Source organism: Schistocerca americana, chromosome 1 (genome assembly GCF_021461395.2).
Source record: "Schistocerca americana isolate TAMUIC-IGC-003095 chromosome 1, iqSchAmer2.1, whole genome shotgun sequence".
Taxonomy (NCBI): domain Eukaryota; kingdom Metazoa; phylum Arthropoda; class Insecta; order Orthoptera; family Acrididae; genus Schistocerca; species Schistocerca americana.
In genome coordinates this window covers 769741677-769752039 of record NC_060119.1, presented here as the reverse complement: position 1 = coordinate 769752039, position 10363 = coordinate 769741677, and positions in this window count along the sequence as shown.

Below are 10363 nucleotides of genomic sequence, written 5' to 3'. Positions count from 1 at the left end.
ATGAAGAGGAAAAACTAAGCGCTGAAAAGGAGAGAATGCAAACCCAGCTCAAAGTCCACAAAATGAGAGCTGACGTGTTCTACACAAAGCTGAAAGAAAATAGCAATGATGAAGTAATTCTCAGCTACGACTGTCAAAAGAGTCTAGTACTACCATAAGGGCCAGGACAAGCAGCCTGTTATTCCTGTCAAATGTACCTTTATGACGTGACAGTCTTCCAAGGCTCCTCGTAGCCCCCCAGAACACCGACACAGTGTTTTCGTACATTTGGAGGGAATATGAATATGCCACAGGATCAACCAAATAGTGTCGATGGTTCACCAAAGATTAATTCACCTAAACTTCGAAGGAGAGAAAAAACTTTGGTTGTTTTCCGACAGATGTGTGGGTCAGAATAAAAACTGGATGATGGTCAGCATGCTGTGTCTCTGGCTTCTTCTCGAAGCTCCTGACAATACAGGAGAAGAACTGTGGTTCCCAGTAGTGGGTTACGCATTCATCCTCAAAGCCAAAAAAATCGCACCAATGCTTGGAAAGTAAAAACAAAAAGATCTGTTTAGTTCGTGGTGAGCCCGTCTGTAACTTTGAAACTAGATAGGACAACAGTATCCTGAGAAAGGGAAAAAAGTCTGAGCAAACTAAACGGCCCAACACCAACTACAGCAGGTGTAGAGCTTTCAGAAACAATACTCGGAAACGTTAAAAAGCTTTTGGAGTTCCACTTTTGTGAAGACTGGGTGGCCAACGACGAACTCAAATTCTACACTTATGTGTTCGATGAGCAGGAAGACACTCTTAGAGTCACTCCAGCTGCTTCCAACCCACAGAACAAAGAAGAATTGGGACGCAATTTTGAGTTGATGTACAGTGTTGAGATCGATGTCACTTAAAAGCAGTTCTCAGCCAATTTTGTTTTCCAAAGTTTTTTGTCACTGTCATAACCAACATGCAGCATTCCATCAATTTCTTCATTTCTAAAAGTTTATCGATGTTTTACTAAGATGCGATTTGGAAATTATTTATTTTCTACAATATCTTGTGATGTTGATACTAGCACGATAGTGCATTTTTTAAAAAAGAAGCTGATGTTGCACATTCATTTTTGTTCTCTTTTTGACGTTAAAAAACTCAGTTTTTCCTGGTAAAATAATGTCACTTTCATATTTTTATATCACAATCTTGTAGAATTTTCAGACTTCTCTTTGAAATGAAACGTGTTCTATTTATAGTTGCAATAATTAAATTCCACCCTTCTGTCATTCCTATAATATCAAGGAATAGCCCGTTTTGCAACTGAATACTTGTTTCATAATTGGATTGGTATGTTTGAAACATCCTATAACTCCATATGGCTAACTCGATATTTCACTTCAGATTTTTAACATATAAAATGTAATCACAGATTTTGGCCATTAATACTGAGTAATTAATTATTTCTTACTTATTAAAACACAAGAAATGAAGTCATTAACTTCAACAATTTGGATGGGATTATCTCAGTTTTGCTTATCATGCAGTTAGCGGCATTTGCATCTGGACTACTAAGGTAAACCTAATGCCAGTACAATCAAAAAAGTAGTGAGGACTGCAAGGGGACTTAGTTCTTGAGTACATGGATTGAAAAGAACTCATATCATATAACATGTTATGAAGTAAGTATCCTAAAGAAATATGCAAACGAGAGTATTGCATGGAATGCATGCTATGAACCTTTTCATAGTCATGTGATATATGGACTCATCTTCTAATGAAAGTCGCCATCATCAAAAAGTACACTCAAAGTATAAAAACAGTTGTTAAAATGGCAAAAAAGTAGACCGTTTTATAGGCTTCTGTTTAAAAACTAGAACTTTGTTGCTGTGTTGCTGAGGTGTTGACATTTCTTAAAAGTTTAATCCAGATTGTATTCGATGGAAAACAATCTGTGTATTTAAAATGAGGTACTCTTTCACTGTATGATGGTAGTGACTGGAAGTCTCAAACACAGATGTGTGGTGTTGAGTACTGTAAATATATTTTTAATCCTGTGTTGTAGCATATTGTATTGCCCAATACAACATGGGGCTGCTGATGTGATGAGATGCATGTAATAAACAGACAAAAATTTCCATTAAGAGGAATTATAATATCTTCAAATTCCCAAAAGACCCAACACAATTAGATTTAATGATTCAGCCTGTTATATACCCCATGATCTATAATTATGACTTGGTAAGGCATTATTGAGAAGCAATTAATAACATCAGACACTGAATTAACCTAATTATATAAATGGGAAACAAACTTATATTGATTCCTTTGGGCATAATACTGGCATTATTCAATGAACACAGAAGGATACACTCCAAAAATTTGACTAAATACAAAATGTAGGTATGTATATCAATAAAGTATAAAGAAACTGAATACTGAATAAAAATTGGCAATATAACAAAAAGTAGACTTATCAATTGTTGCACATTCCTTTAGAGATAAAATTCTTGGAATTAAAATTTACAAATCGAAACAATTATCAGCACAGTAACTTACTACTGCTTGCAACAGAAAAAAAATCTCACTAATGTAAAGACCCATTTAGGTGTAGAATCTATCAAAGATTACACCTGCTGATGGTTTATCAATGAAAGGAGGCATAATTTTAATTAAATTGTGTAAAAGTAAATAAAAGCTAGTATATATAATTCATGATGAATTTGGCTGTTTAATGAAACTGATAGATATGTTCCCATATAAAAGTGATAAAGTATACTCTTTTAATATAAAAATAATGATTACAAATGAAAGAGGACTTTCATAACGGATTATGTAAGGAACTGTTAAAACAGAAATAAAAGGTAACACATGAAAGACCAATCATATTGAATTAAAATTAAGTATGTATGAATACACATCAAAACGTTAACAAAATGAATCATCCAGTTTCAGTTCATATGCAGTCCAGCAGTGGCATTACATTGCTAACACAATTTAAATAAAATACCAGACTACTGAAAATTTTGAGTTGCTGATATCATATCGAAATATTTCGCCATTCTATGTTCCCATATTAGATCATATATTAACACTCTTTATTTGAATATTGTTAGTAACTCTTATGGAGTTTTCAGATATCATCATTAACTCCACTGTACATAGATGTACATACTGTATTTCTGTTCAAGATGATGAATGTCTGTATTGAGGTTACTTGTAGTGTACTAATCAAGCACATCCATTTTGCACACTTCAGCCAAGATAAAATATCATTTATTTCTCCAAAACAATATTTTGTCCTTTTTTATTCAAGCACTGTTGTGCATTCTATGCTTTGGTTAAATTAAATGCAATGTTTTGAGTAACCAGTATTGTGTGATATTTATCTTTTATGGAAACTGCTATTCTTGGAACATCTTTGTACGTTCAGGATCACAATAATCGTTTCAGGATTATTGACTTCAGAATTTGTGGCTTTAGTAGTTGACAAAAACTTTTAGAGGTACAATGATCATTTCAGGTTTGAATTTATAACTTTAAGAATGTTGCTATATTATGGAGCTGCAGCCAGATTGACATCTTCTGGTTAGTACTGGAGAACTCATCTTTGGCAAGTCATTTCTTGAAACGATGACAAAATTATCGTTAACAACATTGGAGGTTTCGATTTAGTCGAAAACTATTTATAGAGGGTTTTGGTTGCACACATCAGCCAAAGTTATTGCATGCATTATATTTGGATATTTTATTACCATAGAATATATCATGGAATGGCGTAATTATATTGTTTTAGTTCGAATAATGACATAGTTCTGCAGTTACAGACATTGAGCCTATCACTGAAAAGTTAAAAATGACTATGTGTGACCTACAACCATGATAATAATAACAGTAATAATAATAATAATAATAACAATAATAAACCCCGTGGAGGCCCGGGAAAAGAATAGGCCTCCGGTATGTTCTGCCAGTCGTAAAAGGCGACGAAAAGAACGAACCACTAATAGGGCTAACCCCCCTTTTAGTGTGATTAGTTGGTTCAGGACAGAACTAAAGAAGCCTCGGACAAGCGCCGTCATGGTCGGGGACGATGCTTGAACCCTACGCCCGCCCACAATGGTAACGACACTGCTAGCCACATGCAAAATGATTTAAATCCAAATAGAGGTGTTTTGCAGGATATGCTCCTGCAACCACCCTAGAAGGAAAACAAAGACAGAGGATGAGATGGTCAGATGAAGTTAATCGACACCTCATGTTCTGTTATTACCAAGCAACAAACCTAGGAACCAACGCAACTGGATACAGATCACAAGTATACACAACATTTATTACCAGATACCCAGAATTAAAATTTTTATCAGAACAACAACTAGCTGATCAGATCCGTGTAATAATCAAAAATAACAGGATACCCCAATCAGAATTAGAAAACATCAAACAACAAGTACAACAAATACTGGAACAAAATAATGTGCAATCAGAAGAAGAAGAAGAAAATACAGTAATGGACTCAAACATCCCAGAGCAAACGAACAAAGAACAACACACATCAATTAAACAATCAGAGGAAAACGAAATCTTAAGACAGCCACCAGAACAAGCACAAATAGAACACGAAGTGACACATATGTTAGATATAGAAGAAAAATTTCAGCTGACATAGATAGAATACAAAGACACAAATACAGACATTAGACCATTCTTGCATAGACCGCCAAATAACCCAAAAGTCGAAACAACAATAAAAACTATCAACACTATCATACAAAACAAAATAAATGAAAACACAACTATGGAAGAGTTACAACTACTGGTTTATATAGGAGCACTCACTACACTAAATATACACACTAGGCAGAGATCAGAACCAACCAACACACATAAGAAACCCACAAAACCAGCATGGCAACACAGGCTACAGATCAGAATAGAAAAACCGAAAAAAGACATCGGACAGCTAACACAATTTATAAGAAATGAAATGTCAGAAAAAAAACGAAAAAGGTTAGGTAAAATCTCACAACAAGAAGCGATAGAGCAATTAGATGAAAAGAAGCAGAAATTACAAGCATTGGCCAAACGACTTAGAAGATACAAAAAAGAGTGAAAATAGAAGGAAACAAAACCAAACATTCAACGCAAACCAAAAGAAATTTTACCAGACAATAGATGAGACACATTAAAATAGACAATCCACCAAACATAACAGACATGGAATACTTCTGGAGCAACATATGGTCAAACCCGGTACAACATAACAGGCAGGCACGGTGGATACAAGCAGAAACAGACACATACAAGATGATACCACAAATGCCTGAAGTGATAATTTTGCAACATGAAGTCACCCAAGCAATTAATTCTACTCACAATTGGAAAGCCCCTGGAAAAGATAAAATAGCAAATTTCTGGCTAAAGAAGTTCTCCTCAACACATTCACATCTAACTAAATTATTTAACAGTTACATTGCAGACCCATACACATTCCCTGATACCCTTACACATGGAATAACTTATCTGAAACCTAAAGATCAAGCAGACACAGCAAACCCAGCTAAATATCGCCCCATAACATGCGAATTAGATTAGGAAATGAGGCACTTAAAGTAGTAAAGGAGTTTTGCTATTTGGGGAGCAACATAACTGATGATGGTCGAAGTAGAGAGGATATAAAATGTAGGCTGGCAATGGCAAGGAAAGCGTTTCTGAAGAAGAGAAATTTGTTAACATCCAGTATTGATTTAAGTGTCAGGAAGTCATTTCTGAAAGTATTTGTATGGAGTGTAGCCATGTATGGAAGTGAAACATGGACGATAACTAGTTTGGGCAAGAAGAGAATAGAAGCTTTCAAAATGTGGTGCTACAGAAGAATGCTGAAGATTAGATGGGTAGATCACATAACTAATGAGGAAGTATTGAATAGGATTGGGGAGAAGAGAAGTTTGTGGCACAACTTGACCAGAAGAAGGGATCGGTTGGTAGGACATGTTCTGAGGCATCAAGGTATCACCAATTTAGTATTGGAGGGCAGCGTGGAGGGTAAAAATCGTAGAGGGAGACCAAGAGATGAATACACTAAGCAGATTCAGAAGGATGTAGGTTGCAGTAGGTATTGGGAGATGAAAAAGCTTGCACAGGATAGAGTAGCATGGAGAGCTGCATCAAACCAGTCTCAGGACTGAAGACCACAACAACAACAACATGCCTACCAACAATATACAAAATATTAACTTCACTCATTACACAGAAATTAATGTCTGTTGCAAAGGAGCACGAGGATGTAAAGAGCAACTGATAATAGATGCAGAGGTGACATATCAAGCTAAAACTAAACAAAGGTCGCTACACTACGCATACTTTGATTACCAAAAAGCTTTTGATAGTGTGCCCCACTCATGGTTACTACAAATATTGGAAATATATAAAGCAGATTCTAAATTGATACACTTCCTGAACATAGTAATGAAAAACTGGAAAACCACACTTAATATCCAAACAAATTCAAATAATATCACATCACAGCCAATACAGATTAAGTGTGGAATATACCAAGGAGACTCCTTAAGTCCTTTCTGGTTCCGCCTTGCTCTGAACCCACTATCCAACAAGCTAAATAATACAAATTATGGATACAATATTACTGGAACATACCCACACAAAATCACACATTTGCTATACATGGATGATCTAAAACTACTGGCATCAACAAATCAACAACTCAACCAATTACTAAAGATAACAAAAGTATTCAGCAATGACATAAATATGGCTTTTGGAACAGACAAATGTAAGAAAAATAGCATAGTCAAGGGAAAACACGCTAAACAAGAAGATTACATATTGGATAACCACAGCGACTGCATAGAAGCGATGGAAAAAACAGATGCCTATAAATATCTGGGATACAGACAAAAAAATAGGAATAGATAATACAAATATTAGAGAAGAACTGAAAGAAAAATGTAGACAAAGACTAACAAAAATACTGAAAACAGAATTGACAGCAAGAAACAAGACAAAAGCTATAAATACTTATGCTATACCAATATTGACCTACTCATTTGGAGTAGTGAAATGGAGTAACACAGACCTAGAAGCACTCAATACACTTACACGATCACAATGTCACAAATATAGAATACATCACATACATTCAGCAACAGAAAGATTCACATTAAGCAGAAAGGAAGGAGGAAGGGGATTTATCGACATAAGAAACCTACATTATGGACAGGTAGACAATTTAAGAAAATTCTTTCTAGAATGAGCAGAAACTAGCAAAATACACAAAGCAATCACTCATATAAATACATCGGCTACACCACTGCAATTTCATAGCCACTTCTACAACCCTTTAGATCACATAACATCAACAGATACGAAGAAAGTAAATTGGAAAAAGAAGACACTACATGGCAAGCACCTGTATCATCTAACACAGCCACACATCGATCAAGACGCATCCAACACATGGCTAAGAAAAGGCAATATATACAGTGAGATGGAAGGTTTCATTATTGCAGTGCAGGATCAAACAATAAACACCAGATATTACAGCAAGCGTATTATTAAAGATCCCAATACCACAACAGATAAATGCAGACTTTGCAAACAACAAATAGAAACAGTAGATCACATCACAAGCGGATGTACAATACTAGCAAATACAGAATACCCCAGAAGACATGACAATGTAGCAAAAATAATACATCAACAGCTTGCCTTACAATATAAACTTATAAAACAACACGTTCCCACCTACAAGTATGCACCACAAAATGTACTGGAGAATGATGAATACAAATTATACTGGAACAGAACCATTATAACAGATAAAACAACACCACATAACAAACCTGACATCATACTCACCAATAAAAAGAAGAAATTAACACAACTAATTGAAATATCCATACCCAATACAGCAAATATTCAGAAGAAAACAGGAGAAAAAATTGAAAAATACATCCAACTGGCTGAGGAAGTCAAGGACATGTGGCATCAGGATAAAGTTGACATTATACCAATTATACTTTCAACTACAGGAGTCATGCCAGGCAATATCCACCAGTACATCAACGCAATACAGCTACATCCAAACTTATATATACAACTACAGAAATCTGTAATTATTGATACATGTTCAATTACCCGAAAGCTCCTAAATGCAATGAAACATATACCGTACAGTTAAAAGGAAGTCACGCTTGATCAAGGTCCATGTCACTTTTTCAATTTTTAACCAGACATAACGTCTGAGACAAGAAAGAACAATAATAATAAAAATGACAAAAATTATTGTATGGCATTGTTGCACGAGAGGCTCCATTTGGGTTTGGCTGCCCTAGTGCAAGTCTTATTTCAAACGACACCATATTGGGCAACTTGTGTGTCGATGATGAAGATGAAATGATGATGAGGACAGCACAACACCCAGTCCACGAGTGGAGAAAATCTTCAACCCAGCTGGGAATTGAACCTGGGTCCACTGAATGGAAGGCAAGCACATTACCACTCAAGTAAGCAGGCAGACATAATAATAATAATAACAATAATGGTACTGTTTTCTTTTAATGAATGAGAGAATTCATTTTAAGCAATTTGTAAAACTTCTAAAATTGCTACTCTTCTTCTTTGACAGCATTTCTTCGATATTTACCCCTACTTATATATATATATATATATATATATATATATATATATATATATATATATATATATCTTAATCTAAATTTCACAGAAGTTATACTGTGAAAGTTACGGTCCTAGATCTCCTGGAAGAAACGATATAGTGGAGACATGGAGAGTAAAAATTTCATTCTGGAAACATCCACCAGTCTGTGGCTAAGTCATGTCTCGGCAATATCCTTTCTTGCAGAAGCGCTCGTGTTGCAAGGTTCGCAGGAGAGCTTCTGTGAAGTTTGGAAGGTAGTATATGAGGTAATTGTGGAAGTAAAGCTGTGAGGATGGGTCTTGAGTCATGCTTCAGTAGCTCAGTTGGTGCAGCACTTGTCCACAAAAGGCAAGGGTCCCGAGTTTAAGTCTTGGACTGGCACACAATTTTAATCTACAGGATGTTTCATGTCAGTGTACACTCTGTTGCAGAATAAAAATTTCATTCGTCTTCCTCTTATTCTTGTTTGTTCTTTCAATGTACCTTCTATAGCTGTTGTTAGAATTCGTTTTCCCCACCTAATTTGCTATACTTTTCTCAGCCGTAATTAGTAGAGTTCTTTGCTCCTTTACGCTTTCCACTACTTCACTGTTCTTCACTTTATTCACCCATCTTATTTTCACCATTGTTTCTCTAAATCTACGCCTTAGATGCATCAGTTTTGTCTCTTTTGTCTTCTACAATGTCTAGCTTTCACAGCCATACAAAATAACAGTCCACATGAAGCATATAACCAACTTTATCTTGACCACACTCTCATTTTGCTGCATAATAAGTATTTCTGTTTTGGTTTGCTTGTTTTATCATTGAAATTCTTGTTCTTATTTTTTTCCTCACATCCAGTTATCATCTAGGAAACTGCCCAACATCTTTGTAGTAGAACCTGTTGAATTTGTCCTCCTGTTTTTTTCCACTTTCATAGCTTCTTTGCCATGCCTTCTCATCACCTTTGTTTTCTTTGTGTTTTTTTCATCCCATGATTTTGGAATACTTATTCAAGTCTGGATAGTGTTCTCTCAAGAGGTATTGTTTTGTTTCCAAGAAATACTGTGTCATCAGCAAATTCAGTGTAGTTAATCTTCCAGCCTCCTATGCTTCCATCTTACTTTTCTACTTCTAACATCTTCATTATCAAGTCTTTAATATATAGGGAACCATTTTTGGAAAGACAACAACCTTTTTTTACTCGTTTCCAAATTCTAATCTGTCTGCCATATCACTTCTTAGATTCATGGTTGCTTCCTGCCTTGTTTATAGATCCTTAATTAGTCTCCTGTCCTTCGAATTCAGCTTCTTCCATTTCAGAATTTTTGTCTAACACTGCAAAGCAAAATCATTCTTTACTTAGACTGTAAAAGATGAAAATGGATATTTGTCTGTATTGTTAATACCCTGTATTGTGCTTTATCTGTACATATGACAGCAGCAAGTGTACCCTTTGTGCAATAGATATTAACTGTTTGCAGTATGTTTCTGTGGTATTGAGAGTCAAATGCCTTAGATATGTATAGAAATAATTCGTTAGTTTTCTTTAGTTCTCCTAATAATACTTCCATTTTGCTACTACTGTGTTTGTGGACCTGCATCTCTTAAAATTGTGCTGAGATTCATTTAATTTACTACCATTCTGTATAGAATTTGCTACTCTTTTTGATGTAACAGTTTCTACTATTTTCTACTATTTGAGGTTTGGCAGATGTGAAAGTAACAGGG